The sequence below is a fragment of the Trachypithecus francoisi genome, unplaced genomic scaffold (assembly GCF_009764315.1).
Source record: "Trachypithecus francoisi isolate TF-2019V2 unplaced genomic scaffold, Tfra_2.0 Lachesis_group7, whole genome shotgun sequence".
In the NCBI taxonomy this organism is placed as follows: Eukaryota; Metazoa; Chordata; class Mammalia; order Primates; family Cercopithecidae; genus Trachypithecus; species Trachypithecus francoisi.
In genome coordinates this window covers 79896981-79913385 of record NW_022681472.1, presented here as the reverse complement: position 1 = coordinate 79913385, position 16405 = coordinate 79896981, and the positions used below count along the sequence as shown (strand labels likewise).

The following is a 16405-nucleotide window of genomic DNA, read 5'->3' as shown; positions in this document are numbered from 1 at the left end:
CACAATACCCACTGAATAATTATTAGCTATTATTAATTTGGCACTTTGTACTTTGTACAAATCCCAAGCCAAAAGTAAGGTGTGCCAGAAATACTGGCATCTCTATTTTCTATAAGTCAACTTGATTTCAACTCCAAGCCTTCATACTCCCTCAGTCATTCTTGGAATTTCTCTTCCCTGGGTCCTCCAGAGTTTGTGCCAGGGATCTGAGATCTTGTATAATACCCAGGTTTCCAGAGAGTCAGTCTTGTTAGCAGTCCCCCATCCACTCAGATGTCCATTATCTCATCCCAGCAGGTCCCTGCAGCTTCTTGCCACACTTGGGACTTTAGGTCGTGGCTAAACCTGGAGATCTCAGCCCAGAATCAAACCTCCTGATGCATCATTTCCAGCCACAGCCTCAGAACACTCCTGGGACTCACCAACCTCTCTCTTAATTCTTACTCAAGTCTCTGGAAATCTCTTCTTAACCCAGAGAAAAATCATTTTATTCTTAAATCCTGTTGACCTCAGTGGATTTTTTGGATATAAAAGTCAGATCACAAACCTCCCTAGAGGCAGAGAAGCAGCACAGAGCCTGCTACCTATGTCCTTGAGTGGGAGGGGACAATCATAGATTACCATCTCACAAAGCTCTTTGTTCCCAATGTTTAGAAGTACACGAGCCATCACACAGAAAGTTCATCTCTCAGTCAGTGGGTGGACACCCACAATGCACCAGGCACTCTGTGTAGCACTAGAAGAGAATAAAGAGCTGAACTAAACATGAACCCTGCCTTCAATGAGTTCTTCCTCTAGAGCAGAGGTCCTCAACCAGGGGACATTCGGCAATGTGTGGAGACATTTTGGGTTGCCACAACTAGATGGGAAGACGGGAGTATTACTGGCATCTTTTAGGCAGAGGTCAGAGATGCTATTAAGCCTCCCACAATACACAGGACAGCATCCTCCACCCATTGCCTTCCACCCCCAAACGATCTAATCCAAAATATCAATGGTGATGGACATGAAAAATGTCATGCAAGGCAGAAGAAAAGTGACAAGGTGACTGTGCCAGAGGCTCATCCAACAAAGATCCCTGAACAGAAAATTAACTGGGAGGATGATTCCTGGGAAGTTTTCACAGTGGAGGGACGACCTGGGATAACATGGAGCCAAGACTTCAGCTCACGGCCTTTCCACACAATTGGAGACAGCGGTTGTCTAGACACGACAGCACTAACGTTCACAGTCACCGGCTCCCTCCGGCCTGGCTCAGGTCACTCTTGAGCTGGAGTGGGCTGCTGTGCTTGAGGTCCCGCCAGAGAAGTGCCTTCTCCATGGGCCTGGGGGCTCTGGTGTGCAGCTGGGGGCTGCACTTCTCCACGCAGGTCTCTGGTGCTGTCTTCCCGCAAGTGACCAGTGACCCATGACCAGGTTAGTCAGGTGAGGAAAACTGGTTCCTTAATCAACATCACAGCTAGTCCCCCAGGGATTCTGATAGCTCTAGAGAGGATCCCAGACAGGGACTTTATAGAAAACAACAATAAAAACTCTGTAAGTAATTCTAACTTGCAGGCAGAATTGTGACATTTATGTACCAAAAACCCTGTCTCATTGCTTTTGCCATGGAACATCATTTAGAAGGACTTTCATACGTCAAGGCTGCCTTAGGCAGGTGAGGAAGAGCCAGTGGAAGAGGTGGTGTCTGTGTCAGGTCTGAAAAGACAGGTGGATTCTGGCTTAGAGAGTGGGGACACACTTTTCTGATGGCCTTGACCTGTTCATAGAGGGAATGGGATTAAAATCATGGGATGGGGCAATGCCCGGTTTCAAATTTCAAATGTTTCAAATGAGTCCTGTTACTCAAGATATGAAGGCCTCTATTTAGAAAACTGTTCACATTAAGAGTTTATTATTCACTTTTAATCTTCAACCACTTTTAGAGCATGGAAAATAAAGTTTAATTTACAGAAACCCTAGCATTCTTAATGGTGGATACAGTCAACAACTTCAAGATTCCCTTTATTTCCTACTCTGGTTGTGGGGTGAGAGGAGGCCTCAGCCCACCCTCTCAAATATTTTGACAAGATTCTTGTATTAGTCTGTTCTCACACTGCTGATAAAGACACACCCAAGCCTGGGTAATTTGTAAAGAAAAAGAGGTTCAGTGGACTCACAGTTCCACATGGATGGGGAGGCCTCACAATCATGGTGGAAAGCGAAAGGATCCTCTTACATGGTAGCAGGCAAGAGAGAGCTTGTACATGGGAACTCCTCTTTATAAAACCATCAGATCTGGTGAGACTTATTCACTATCACAAGAACAGCACGGGCAAGATCCGCCCCCATGATTCAATTACCTCCCACTGGGTCGCTCCCACAACACATGAGAATTGTGGGAGCTACAATTCGAAATGAGATTTGGGTGGGGACACAGACAAACTATGTCAGTTCTATTTTTCCTGTCTTCAAGGCTACACACCACCCCTGAGCCATCTCGTCCTCTCTCATGGCTGCCAGCTCTGTGCTACTGCCTCTCAGTTCTACTCCCGACCAACTTCTCCAGCCACGTACATCTCACTGCTTCCTCCTGGACCGTCGACATTCTCCAGCTTGTCATGTCAATAATCACTGTATCATTCCCTTTTCTGGTCTCCCAAGCTGTCACTCCGATCCCAGTGACTAGCAGGCAAATTCACATTTCTCCCTCTCCATCATCACCCCCACTTCCCAAGACCCACACATTCCAGGTGGTTCTCTGCTCTCAGTGTCTCCTGATGCAGTTCTCTCCAGGGAGGGCCTCCGTGAGACCATGATCACTTGACACCTGGACTGGAGCAGTAGCCTCCTACATGGTCCCTCTGGGGTCATTCTTATTCTCTTCTTTACTCTCCATCTAGAAACTAGAGTGAGCTTTCTAAAATGTACCAACGTAAATGATTTATTTTTGTTATTACAGCTATGACTTGTGGAGCATTTACTATATGTTAGTCACTATGCTGAGTTCTTTATATGTGTATATCTTTTAAAAGCTCCCTAAGCACCCTATAAAAATATACTCTCACTATTCCCATTTCACAGATATGGAAACTGAGGCTCACAGAGGTTAAATATCTTGACGGGAGTCCCATAGCCATTAAAAGGGAATGCCTGCTCAACTGTTACTCTTCAATGACCCCCAAATCTTGACTTTTGGGGAAAAATGCACACCTTTAATTTGGTCACAGGGTCCTTTGTGACTCAGGCTCTGCCTCTCTGTGCTCCACCCTGACCCCCTAGGCTTGAGCCTTGTGGACCTCAGGATGCCCACGTCCTGCTGGTATCTTTGTTCAAGTTGTTTCTTTCCCCAAGATGCCTTCCCCATACAGTCCATCTGGCAGACAATCTCCTGAGGTTCAGCTGAAATGGTGCATCTTCCATGAAGCCTTTTCTGACTGCCTCCCACTTCCACCCCTTGGAGTACTGACCTCTTCCTTCCTTGGGCTTTTCTGTGGCTGGGACCCCACGTTATGACTTAGTTTGTTACTGTGGATGAGGGCGGGGACCAGATCTGATCAGTGTGGCCTACTGATGTTGTTGGATTGTAGCATGGCTTGGAGAACAGAGACCCTCAGAGCCTGGGGAGCAGCTTCTCTGGGACAACAGATTGCGCAGGAAAAGCAGGAAGAGCTATCTGCTGTCCTTGAGTTCTCAATTCCTCAAATTCCCAAAGGGGTCTGGTGAGACTAGGGCTGGTCCACCGTGCAGTGGAAAGTATCAGATTCCAGTGGCTCTTCATGAATGCCTTGCAACCTTGCAGAGCAGGAGTGCAGCCCTCATGCCCCCTTCTCAGGCTGCTCCTCTGGGGCTCAGCTTCCAGGCCATCTTCAGAGGCCTCTCCCCACTCATCCTTGGTGGTCCACTGCCCTGCCTCCCTCCTTAATTCACTGTGTAGGCAAGTTGGCCATGTCCCCCCGGCTTCCTCCTTCTTCCTTTGAAAATGGAGCATGACTTGCTATTCCACTCGTCTCACTTGGTGATGGGTGCCAGGGGAGAATGCCTGGGAAGTACTTTCATTTCCTTAGGAATAAGGATGCAGGAGAATACAAAAAGAAGCACTAGTATTAAATCATAATTGAAGGCCCAGCCATCTCGGGGTGAGGCTCGGAATGCTTACTGTCTGCTCCCCCTCTCTGCCTGTTTTCTCTCCCACATCTTTCCAATCCATGGGCTCAGAGAGGCCTCATGCCTGACACTGCTGAAGAAGGACAGCAGGCTGGAGGGGTGTTCAGACCACCTTGAAGCAGCCCCTGCCACATCCCCACTCCCACCCAGGTCATCTCCACCTGGGCTTCCAGGTTCACAGGGCAAGACCCCCTCACAGTAGGTCATAAGGGCATGCAGGAAGGGAATTGTGCAAAGAATTGTCTCTTTATTGACAACAGATAAAGTTGGTCTCTTTGATTTTCTTAGGCTCAGATGTATAGCTGGTTCTTTGTCCAAATGGTTGCGACAGTGCCTTCCTTTGGCCCTCTGGGTTCTGGCCATGAGCCTTTCTCCAGATACTTACATTATCACTGCGATTTGTATCATCATAATTTGTGGACAGCCCTTTTCCTGTCCTCTCATATGCCTAGCTGCTCAGGAGCAAAGGCTGTATATGTTATCAATCTTTGCATCCCAAGCACTTAGCAAGAGCCTGGCCCTGGTAGGTACTCCACGCTTGTGGAACAGAAATAACTGTGAGAAAATAAATCTCAACAGCACATCATCTCAACATTTGCTTTCAATTCTTGTTTCATCATTTTAACAATTACTGTAGTAAAGGCACTCATGGAAGTCTGATGTATATAAAAGGAAAACTAAACAGGTCTCAGATGCTACCTGTCACAGTCTCCTTCTCACCCCACCAAGCTCATGGCTCCTTCTCTTTCCTTGAACATTTACATGTGCCATTCCCTCTTTTTCAGAACACCCTTCCTGTCATTCCTCACCTGGCTTACTTAACTCTCCCTTCAAAACTCAACCCACATGTCACCCACTGCAGTAACTCTTCCCTGATCTGGATTTTTAGGCCATGTTCTGCTACAGGACACAGAATGATAAATGCCTCTTTGTGCGTTTGTCTCTTCCACTTGAATGCTGGCTCCTTGGAGGCAGAGCCCGAGTCCCTTACTATGCAAAACCCAGTCCCATGTACTTGCATTCATGCCTTCAACAAATACTTTTTGAATGCCAACCACATGCCAGGCACTGTCATTGTGTTACACTGGTAAACTGTCCTTGGGTGGCCCAACCTCTATATGGCTCCCAGCAATATTTGCCTCCTGGTATTCATGCCCTTATATGGTTTCCTCCTATCTGAATCGGGATCAGCCTGAGTACCCAATCAAATGTGGAGGAAGTGATGATCTATGACTATTGCCATGTGGCATAAGACTAGATCATCAAAGCATTTTCAGCTTCCTTCACGGTGTTTTGGATTGCTTGCTCTAAGGAAAGCCAGCTACCATATCAGGAAAGCAGTCCATAGAGTTCCATCAAGGGCCAGCAGAAAGGCCCCGTTGGGCAGCACCAGTCAGCCATGTGAGTGAGCCACCTTGAAACTGGATCTTCCAGGATCTGCCAGGACTTCAGGGGACTGTAGCCAAGTTAGCATCTGAGGTGCAACCTCAAAGAGACCCTGAGCCAGAACTGCCCAACTGAAACGTTCCTAAACTCCTGATCTACAGACGCCTTGACCATTGTTTAGAACCCCTAAGTTTTGGGGTGAGTTGTAATGCAGCGAGAGATAAACGATGCAATCCTATTGTCATGGAGTTTACATTCTAGTGAAAGAGATGAAATAGAATTTGTTGTTGTTGTTTATTCAACACCACCAGGTACTGCTGTGTGCTGAGAATTCAGTGGCAAACAAGACACTAGACAAGAGTCCCTGCACTCACGTTGTTTAAGTTTTAGTGATGGAAACAGGAGATAAAGCAAACAAGTAAATTATACAAAACACTAGCTCAGAAGTGCTAAGAATAAAGGAAAACTGAGCAAGTTGGATAAAAGTGTCCTTACTGCAAGTCAGATCGCCTATTTTGTATGAAGCGCTTTTCTCCTTTATCTCAATTAGTACTCTACAGGTTTTTTGAGGTTGGTAGTTTATTTCCATTTTACAGATGAGAAAATTGAAGACGACACAGTTGGTATGGAGCTCAGCCAGAGTGTAACCCAGGTCACTTAGACTCCAAAGTTAGTGCTGTTTGCTGAACACCAACCAGATTGATCATTTGAGATTTCAGTTGCAGCCCTCACCCTGGGGCTCACTCTTTGGCACAGCCCATACTTGGCATTAACTAGGTGCTTGTAACACATTGGCAGAATGAAGGCACCAAAATGGCCTTCAGACTGGAATGCCAGCCGCTGGCAGGGATGCCTAGGCCTCTACTTTGTCTAACTCTGGAAAATGCCAGACTACATTAGGCCTACATAGAGGTCTTGCAGGCTGGGAATATACACCCAGGTCACTAAACCTTAGCTGCCCTCATTGTCTATAAACAGCAATGCCCACTCCCCACAAGCTCCCTCTCTGCCTTTCTATGTCCACTTTATTTGCCCTACATTGAAGGAGCTACAGCTTTTCCAGTCAGGCTCAGCTCACCACCCCTCCCTGAACATCCTCGAATCTGGGGTGCCTCTTGGTTCCTGTTATTTATTTATTCTTTTCTTCTTTTGCCTTCCTTTCTTGTGCCAAGACCACTAGATGGAGATATACAAATACTTACTGAATGCTTACTATGAATGCCAGGCACCATTCTAAGTGCCTTTCCTGCGTGACTTCATTCAATCCTCATGACAACCCTTTGTGGAGATCCATTATATTCCTGACAGAGCTTAAGACTCAAGGTCGTTCAGCTACTAGGTGGCAGGGCTGGGATTCAAACCCACATCTCTTTGAGTCCAGACTTCATTTGTTAGCCAAGATCACACACTGAGCTGGAAGAACTTTGAAGATGGGTGATTTCCAAGATCATCTTGTCCTTTTTTTTTTTTTTGCCCCTGGGCAGGGCTGAAGCCAGGTTATCAGCAGAATATTATAACTAGATATCTTCATTTAGTGCTAGAGAAAAGAAGGAAAAAACCCCATCCCTTCACAGCTCATTGCAGCATGTACAAGGATTTGTAGGTTCAATACTCTTACAAATGTCTGGCCCAAATCATTGATTTGCTAACTGTTTAAGTGCCTACTATGTGCTAAGCTTTATTGTGTGCTGTGATACACTTGGACTTGAGTTATCATGGAAGTACAGAGAGAAGCACCGAACAGACTGGCAAGTCAGGGATGCCCACCAGGTGATGCTAAGCTGGACTCTGGAAGTCTTAGAGGTGCCAGGCAGCAAGGAGGGCCATCCAGACAGATGGAACAACATGTGCAAAGTCAGGGGGTGTGGTTGAGGACAGCTTGCTCCAGCATATGGCTTGTTCAGCTTATGAGAAGTGGTAGGGAGGAGTGAATAAAGGGATTAAGAGATGGGTAGGAGCCAGATCAGTGCCAAGGGAAGGAATTTGCTCTGTATCTGGAAACCAATGCAGAACGATTTAAGGGCAAGGCACTGATATAATCAAATCTGCATAATAGATTATTTCATCAGCATTATGGATGATGAATGGGAAAGACCAATTAAGGAGGATATTGCAATGGTTAGGCAAGAGATGATGATCGGGGAAGACAGAAGTAGAAGAGATACATGGGAGAGATTTAGGAGTAGACTAGTCAAGACTTGGCAATTCCTTGGGCGTGGGATGAGTGAAGAAGGAAAGCACTGAGGCTGATTCATCCAGCTTCTTGGCTTGGGTGTGTGGGTGGATGGAGGCACCATGAGTTGAAATGGGAATAACCAGGAGGAGGAGCAGGTCTAGGGGAGAGATATTGATATCTTAATATCCCCAGGCTCCTTAAGGCAACTCATATTTCAGATAAGAAAATAGAGCTCAAGAAGTTGATGTGATTTGGTGAAATGGACAATGAGCAGACTAGTGTTGAGTGCGACTCAAACCTAGATCTTACTATTTCTGAAACTATTTCCCCGTGCCTAAGCAGATCTGTTTTGTAAGGAGCATAAGGAAGGCTCAGCACAGAGTAATGTGGTAAAGCAAACACTGACCCAAGTCAACCTGCCACTTTAATATTCATTCATTCAACAAGATTTATTGAGCACACACCACATGCCATGCATGACAGATGCAATGGTGAAACATGTAGGCAAAGACCCCACCCACATTGAGCCTACAGTCCACTTAGAGAGGCAGGCAATACACAAACATACAAAGACCAGAGTGATGAAGGAAAACCATGCAAAGACCTGGGAAAAGAGGGTTCCCAGTAGAAGAAACTTATAATTCGAAGGCCCTGATCAGGTAGGAATAAGCTTGGATATTCAAGAAATCATAAGAAAGCCAGTGTGCTGAGAAAGGAGTATGTGTGGAGAAGAGTCATCTGAGATGAAATCAGAGGCAAAGGCCAGAGCCTATTGGACTTCTAAGATATGGTCAGTACTTGGGATTTATTCCAAATGTGATGGGAAAAACGTGAAAATTTGGAACAGGGCTGCGGTGCTATTTATTTACTTAATTTATTAAAAAGATACTATTTCTTTCAAGACAATTAAATATCCATGTATAATTGTAAGAAATAGTGCAGAGAAAACCTGTGTACCTTTTTCTCATTTTCTCCCAGTGGTAACATCTGGCCAAACTGTGTGTAGTACAGTATACCCAGGACATCTCTTTGTAGTTTTAAATTGTATTCTCCTAACGTAATGATGGCAAACATCTTTTTATGTGCGTATTTACCATCTGTACATCTTCTGCAGTGAAATGTTTGCTCATGTCTTCTGCTCATTTTCTTTTTTGTAAATTATCATTTCTTTTTATTCACCTTATATTAAAAAGGGGTGCAAATACAAGAAAATAAGGTTATGTCAAAGTTTAGTTTTTAAACCATAAACTTCTAGAGTTTGTTTTAAGGTTAATACATAAAATGCTAGCTTTTTAGTTACCTGAGAATCAGGAAATTCACATTAACGTAATTTCCTACACTGACAAAGAACTGTGGCTGCCTATGGCTTTGGCAAGTTCCTAGGCGCCATTCAGCACAAAATTGCACTTTTCTTGATAAGTATAAATTAAATAAAATGTACACAACTGTCTGTTCATGTATTGGCTCAACTTATGTCTACAGTAACAGCATTTAAAGTTGTAGGAAATAGAATTTTGACCTTTTACAAAACAAACACTTTGTTTCTTTAAACTCAGAATTCTGGAAATGCAATCACGTTCTAGTATTGTGACTGCCAAAACATTTTTGTCATCGGACATTAATTTTTTTCAAGTGTCTGACTCTAACCAAGAAAATAATAAAAGAATATCAGAAGTTTCCTGTGACTACCATAACAAAATGTCAGTATCCGTGGGGTTGTTCCTAATGGTTTGTGATTTGTTTTTCTAAGACCACCAGAGCAGGCACAAAAGAACCAGCGAGTAGGCAAGTGTAGGAGCAAAACTGCAAGTTTATTTTGGTCACCTAAGGTGTGGGGAAGAGGTCTGTCGGCCTCCGGCAAAGAAGGCCAACAGAGTCCCCCAGTGGGGCTCTCGGACGGAATTCCTGCAGTCCTGACATCCCGACAGGAGTGAAGGACTGAGGAAGGCCGCGCGTGGCGTCCCTCCGGAGCGGCTTTTCTAGGAGTGGGAGGGCAATAGGCGGGGCACGGGCGTGTCGGGGGCGTTCTGCAGGTGCGACCAGGTAAATCTTGGTCTCTTCGGATTGACATCACCTAGCGCATGCCTGGTTGGTCTGCCCCTTCCCGGGTCGCCGGCTGCATTTTCGCGCACGCGGGAAAAGTTGGGGGATGAAGAACCCTGAAGTGCACCATCTTGCCTCGGTTCATCCAAACAGTTTGTGAAGATGCTTCAGCTGACTCTAGGTCCATCTAGTCTGAGGCTGTTTTTCAATTCCATGCTTCTATCTGCCAGAAGGATCTTTTTCGGTAGAGGCCATCATAGGAGGCAATGGAGTTTCCAGGTGCCCTCCAAGGAATGAAAGTAGGCGCCTCCAGATGAGGCCACTTCCCATGAACCTAATTCCCGTAATCATCCAAAACACTCTAGGGTCTTCTTCAAGGAGGATTCCAAAATCATTCCAAAAGCAACTCCCATTAGTCCAAAGAGTGAAAGAGAGAAGATTCCCACGGTTAGCAGTAGATTCATTCTCATCATCACATTATAGTGGCTGTCCAGATTGATGAAAATAATACTTCGTGAATCATCAGTCAGTACCCTAAGCTCCCAAACTGCACTGCAGAGATCGTCTGCCAATAAGTAGTAGCTTTCCAACAGCAGGTCCATCTCTTCTGTGTTAGGGACAAGCTGCCCCAGGACTCGCCCTGCAAGATGCAGCTGACCCTTACCCTGAATACTCTGCAGCTGCATTCCTGAACCCTTATCTAGGTGCTCCAGCAGGGTCACCAGACTTGCTTACAGCCCTCTGGATGGCACTGGAGAGGTCACAAGAAACGTGGATAAACCTAAGTAACACCGTCTTTTAAATTCCCATTTTCACAAGATAATATATTGTAAGCCGGTCACGAGATGATATTTGGTAAAGTTAACTGACGAACAACCCCAGGGTCTCTCTCCCCCATATAAACCCTCATTTTGTAAGCTCAGGGCTGCCTCTTCTGACTGTGGCGGGGCAGCCCGGCAGGTTAATAAACTTCCTCGCCTGACCTTGGGTCTGTCTCTCGTCTTTTCTCTCAGCTACCCTTACATTCTGCATGGTGAATCCCAGTGCTGCTCTTTTCAAAGACACGTGGGGCACTCACTTCGATAGACAGAGCTCTTCTACTAACTTTTCCTCATCCAGGATCTCCGAAATTGACTCTTGGAAAAATTTAATATCTGTTTCTAACTCTGATAGACTTTTGTCATTCTGTAGTAAAATATGCAGTTTGCTTCTGTCCACAGAAGAATGTTTGGAGTCCACCAAAGCTTCTAAAGTCTCAAGGGTCAGTGTCTGCAAAACGTTACGTTTCCTCTAAAGTGTGTTGATCCGGTATTGCAGGGTGCTTCCATGGCACTAAACTCAAAAGGTAAAGGGTATGTAACAGGTTGACCCTCTCCGGACAACTGTGAAGGGAGTTCCTGGAACAGCCATTGCTCTAAGTTTGTTACCATCATCTCATATCAGGAGACACTCTGGAGTTATCACAGCTTTCAAATACTCCATTGTCGTGATAAACCTGTTGTTTTTGGTTGTGATACTCATTACGTGCTGAAATCTCAAATCTCTGTCTTGAAGACTTAACTCTTGGTATAAGTCCATTTTCTACCTTTCAAAAGAAGTAACATTTCCCTGTTTGTCAAATTTTGTTGCAGTAAATACTGGGGCTACATCGGCTAAAGTGGCTTAAGAGACATCAGAAGTTCTAAACCAGTGCATTTCACCTGCCACATATAGCCAGCGGGCCCACACAGGTCACATCCAAGGCCAGGGAAGTCCCACTGCATGGGGCAGGAGGCAGGGCAAGCTCGGCAGGCATTCATGGCGCTATAGCTGGGAGCAGGCAGCAGCCAGACCCCAGGCCTTCATGGCGGACTGTGGTGACTCAGTCTGCAGTGCTTACCTAGTGCTCTTCTGCTCCTTTTCTATGTTTTATTTTCTAAACAGTTTTTTCACTGTTCACTTTTGAGAATTTTTTATATATTCTAGACACAAGTCCTTAGTCAGATGTGTGGCTAGCAAATATTTTCTCCCAGTCTGTGACTAGCTTGCCTTTTCATCTTAACAGGGCTTCTGCTGAGCAAAAGCTTTTAATTTTGATGAGGTCTAATTGATTAATTTCACCTTTTATGGATTGTGCTTTTTGTGTCAAGTGTAGGAACACTTTGCCTAGCCCTGGAGCTAGATTTTTCTCCTGTGTTTGTGTTGGAAAGGGTAAGAGTAAATTGACTAAAGCAATGTAGGGTATCTGGGCAGAACTGAGGGGTCACTAAGGGCAAATGGGACAATGGGAGAGGGAGGAGGCTTCAAGGTTATTTCTGGTCCCTGGAGAGGGCACTACGTATGGGTAGCAGCTCCTTCCCCTTCTAGCTTGAGTTACATGGGCAGAGCAGATGGTCCTCTTGGCAATATGACGGGAGGCTTAGGTTTCTTCCTCCCCGACAATACTCACGGACCCTGAATAAATTATCTAGTCCTTTGATTCACTCAGAGCTTTATCCACAATCACATGTTTTCACTACATTGTCATGACTGACTTCTTATAACAGCTCTGTAGGGAGGACATATTATTATCCCCTTTTACAGAAGATACAACTGAGGCCAGAGAAGGGATGGGACTGAAAACCAATCTCCTGATACGGAGAGGAATGATTGTTCTTCTCTACCAGCTGAATCTTGAATTCTGCCACCAGTTATTTCGTGAGGTCAGTGGTTCTCAAAAGATGATCCATGGGCCTCTAGGGATCCCTAAGACCTTTTCAGAGGGTCCTCAAGGTCAAAGCTATTTCCCCAATAATGCAAAAATATTGCCTTTTCTCCATGCCTTTTCTCCGTAAGTGAAAATTCTCCATTTTCACTTATGATGCCAAAGCAAAGACAGGTTAAAAAAACTGCCTTAGCATGAATTGAGGCAGTAGCACTAATTCTTCATCCCCTCAATCACTCACATGAGAGATAATAGCCAGTTTCACACTGATTTCTTAATAAATGGGAAGTCCACAAAAAGCATTTCTGCTGCATACCAAAATAAAATGGTTGTCTTGAGGAAAAAGTTCTTCTCCAATTATTTAAGTTGCAAGCTGAACTATTCCTTTTTTTTTTTTTGCATGCAATACAAGTTTTACTTGAGATAATGGCTGACAAACAATACTTATTCAGGTTTGGGTATTTGGCAGGCATTTTCTTAACAAATGAACAAAGTGAGCCTGTCACTTCAAGGAACGCCACTGACTGTCACCAATGACAACATTTGAGCTTTCAAGTGAAAATTAGAATTTTTGAGAAAAATTTTATTTGCCACTATGCACTTGATAGCTTTCCAATACTTAAAGATGTTTCTGAGGATGTCAGTGGTCATATTCATACATGTGATTTTTTTTTTGCAATTGCAAAAGAAGTATGCTTCCAGACCAGGTGCAGTGGCTCACACCTGTAATCCCAACACGTTGGGAGGCTGAGGTGGGTGGATCATGAGGTCAGGACTTCAAGACCAGCCTGACCAAGATGATGAAACCCCATCTCTACGAAAAATACAAAAAATTAACCGGGTGTGATGGCGCGTGCCTATAATCCCAGCTACTCAGGAGGCTGAGGCACGAGAATTGCTTGAACCCGGGAGGCTGAGGTTGCAGTGAGTTGAGATCGTGCCACTGCACTCTAGCCTGGGTCACAGGTCACAGAGTGAGACTCCTTCTTAAAAAAAAAAAAAAAAAAAAGGAAACAACAGACACTGGGGAATTCAAGGCGAGACAGAGGGAGGCAGTAAGGATTGAAAAAAGCTGCTTATTGGGTCCAATGCTCACTACCTGGGTGACGAATTCATTTCTACTCCAAACCTCAGCATCATGCATAGGTACCTCATGCGATATAACTATGTAACAAACCTGCATATGTACTCCATAATATAAAAGTTGAAAAAATTTCCTCCATTCTAATTTCTACTACTGCAAAGATCGATCTGTATGACCCGTATAAACAAAAGCTCTTTTAGAGCCTCAGTAATTTTCAAGAATGTGAGGGGACAAATATGTTGGAGAACTCTTTGCTAAAGCGGTGAAGTCTCCTATTAGCCACTGTGACCAAGTGAGGCATTATCCAGCATTAGCATTCTTTCTCAGATTATTCACCCACCCTAGGGTTCCATGTGACCCTGAAATAAGGGACTTGACTTCCAAGTTTGACCAAAGATGCTATCAGGGAATCCAGGATTCTGATTATGGTAACATACCCTTCCCACCTCTTTTTCCTGTTCTTCCTCCTAATGGAAAGAACATGGGCTATGAAGCAAGCAGACCTTGATCTCAGCCTCAGCCCTGCATAAAGTAAGAAATAGTAATGCCTATCTTTCCTTAGCAGGATTGTTTTGAGGATTAAATAAAGTCATGAAGACAAATCTGTAAAGTGCTTACAAATGGAAGTTACGATCATTTCCTTTTTTTTTTTTTTAACTTTGAACCCAGAGAGGCTAATGAAGTTATGATGATTTTCTAACAAAGGGAGTTCATTCACATTTATGGTCTATTGATGTGGTGTTTCAAAAAACGTGTCCCAAAGAGGTCTTGCATGTAAAGACAATAGTGCTAGTGCACAGTTTCAGCTTGCAAGGAGCTGTCAGTCGCAGAGTGAGAGTAAACATTCACATGACAGTGTAATGCAGTTGATCTTCAAACTCTTAACTGAAATTTCCCCCAAGCACCCACTCATGCTTCTTGCTGCCTGTGACTCCTTCCTCGTTCAGATAAGTGAACAAGTTGCCCCTGTGCCTCAATGAAGGGATGCTATAGAAGAATTAGAGAAAAAGTTTTCAAGTGTCTTGTTAAAAGTTTATTGTCCCTGGCCAGGCGTGGTGGCCCACACCTGTAATCCCAGAACTTTGGGAGGCTGAGGTGGGTGGATCACAAGGTCAGGAGTTCAAGACCAGCCTGGCCAATGTGGTGAAATCCCTTCTCTACTAAAAATACAAAAATTAGCTGAGCGTGGTGGAATGCACCTGTAATCCCAGCTACTCAGGAGGCTGAGGCAGGAGAATTGCTTGAACCTAAGAGGCAGAGGTTGCAGTGAGCCAAGACCATGCCATTGCACTGCAGCCTGGGTGACACAGTGAGATACCATCTAACAAAAAGAGAGAGAGAGAGAGAGAGAGAGAAAGAAAGAAAGAAAGAAAGAAAGAAAGAAAGAGAGAAAGAAAGAAAGAGAGAAAGAAAGGAAGGAAGAAAAGAAAGAAGGAAGGAAGGAAGGAAGGAAGGAAGAAAGGGAGAGAGGTTGTCACAGATGAGATCTGCAATTGAGGAAAAAGCTTGTCCCAGATGAGATCTGCAGTTGCGATATTACAAGGTGAGACAGGGTAACGTTTCACTTTCTTCCTCTGAGACTAGAAAAGAGTCTTTACAGGAACTCTGAAGGGGCAATGTCAGTGGGATGGTGGGGACCAAGATGAAGGGTCCAAGCCTAGAGAAACCATGTAGAGCAGAGCCGTGCTGAATCAGTCTTCATAGATCTGCCTGTCTTCCATCCCAGCAAACAGAGACCAATGTCAGAACCAGAGGGTTCCCTGAAAACTTGATTAGCACCTGCAGCCTGTGCCATTTCTATACTTCTGAGCAATGCACTTTGCCTATGCTGGGGAGCTACGGTGCACATTTTCTCCTTGGCATCTGACCTCATTTGCAACCAGCATGTTGCCCTCTGATAATTAGCAAAAGTAGTGCCCATGTGTGCCTGCAAGGTTCTGCTCAATCACATTCTGACTAATCTTGCACAGACAATCTTCTTTTAATGGCCCGAGTCCCTGAGTAATTAAAGGGTGGAAGGAAGAGCCTCACAGGCTGTGCTCGGTTGATACCAAATGGAACCAGCCCCAGATCTTCCCCTGTCACCAGTGAGATCAACGCTCAAATAGATACAAAAGCAGGGAGCAGGAAGAGTATATAGGAAGTGACTGGTTCTTCTAGGTCTTCCTGGGCAGGAGCAAGTGGGAAGAAGAAGGCCAAGGAAGGCTTAAGAAAAGAGGTAACATTTGAACGGAGCATGGGTGCTGGGTCGATGACAATGAGTTACGGGTGTCTCCACAGACTCAGAGGGTCCAATCCAGGAAGAAGCTGTTTCCTGGGAAAGAGGAGCATGTGAAGAAAGCATCACTATGAACCTGAAGTCCAGTGGGGATCCAGCAGACACCAATCCTTCTGGAGAAAATGTTGTATGGCTTTGTTCAGAGCATAATGATTACCTCGTATACTTGCATATCCTGCCATCAACAAACAGTGATTGATACTCCCTGCACTAGGATCTGGGATGGGTGAGGGGCTATGCAGCAGTAGAAGGCTCCAATTTATGTATTGAGTATCTAATATATGTCAGGCACTGTGCTCAGCATTTATATTTATGTCAGAATTTGCCCATTTCATCCCACAATGTGGTATATTAATCCCCAATGTACAGATGAAAAGACTGAGGCTCAAGTTCCTACAACTAGTTAAATGGTAGAAATGAGATTGGGACCCATGTTTATATTCTACCTTGATTTCCAGCTTGAGCAGCTTAGAGTTTTGTTGGGTAATTAAGGAATACATGCTTGAAAAAGCAAATAATAATACAAGAGGGTGCCTTTCTATTGTCCTCCATAGGTACTTGTGCTTATGAAGCAGCCTCATTGTCTGGGGTGATACCCGAGGTTCATTG

General features: G+C 44.7%; 1 pseudogene; it reads right to left on the bottom strand.

The window, feature by feature from the left end:
• Positions 1-9918: 9918 nt before the first annotated feature.
• On the bottom strand, positions 9919-11482 carry LOC117079080 (annotated as a pseudogene).
• Positions 11483-16405: the final 4923 nt, after the last annotated feature.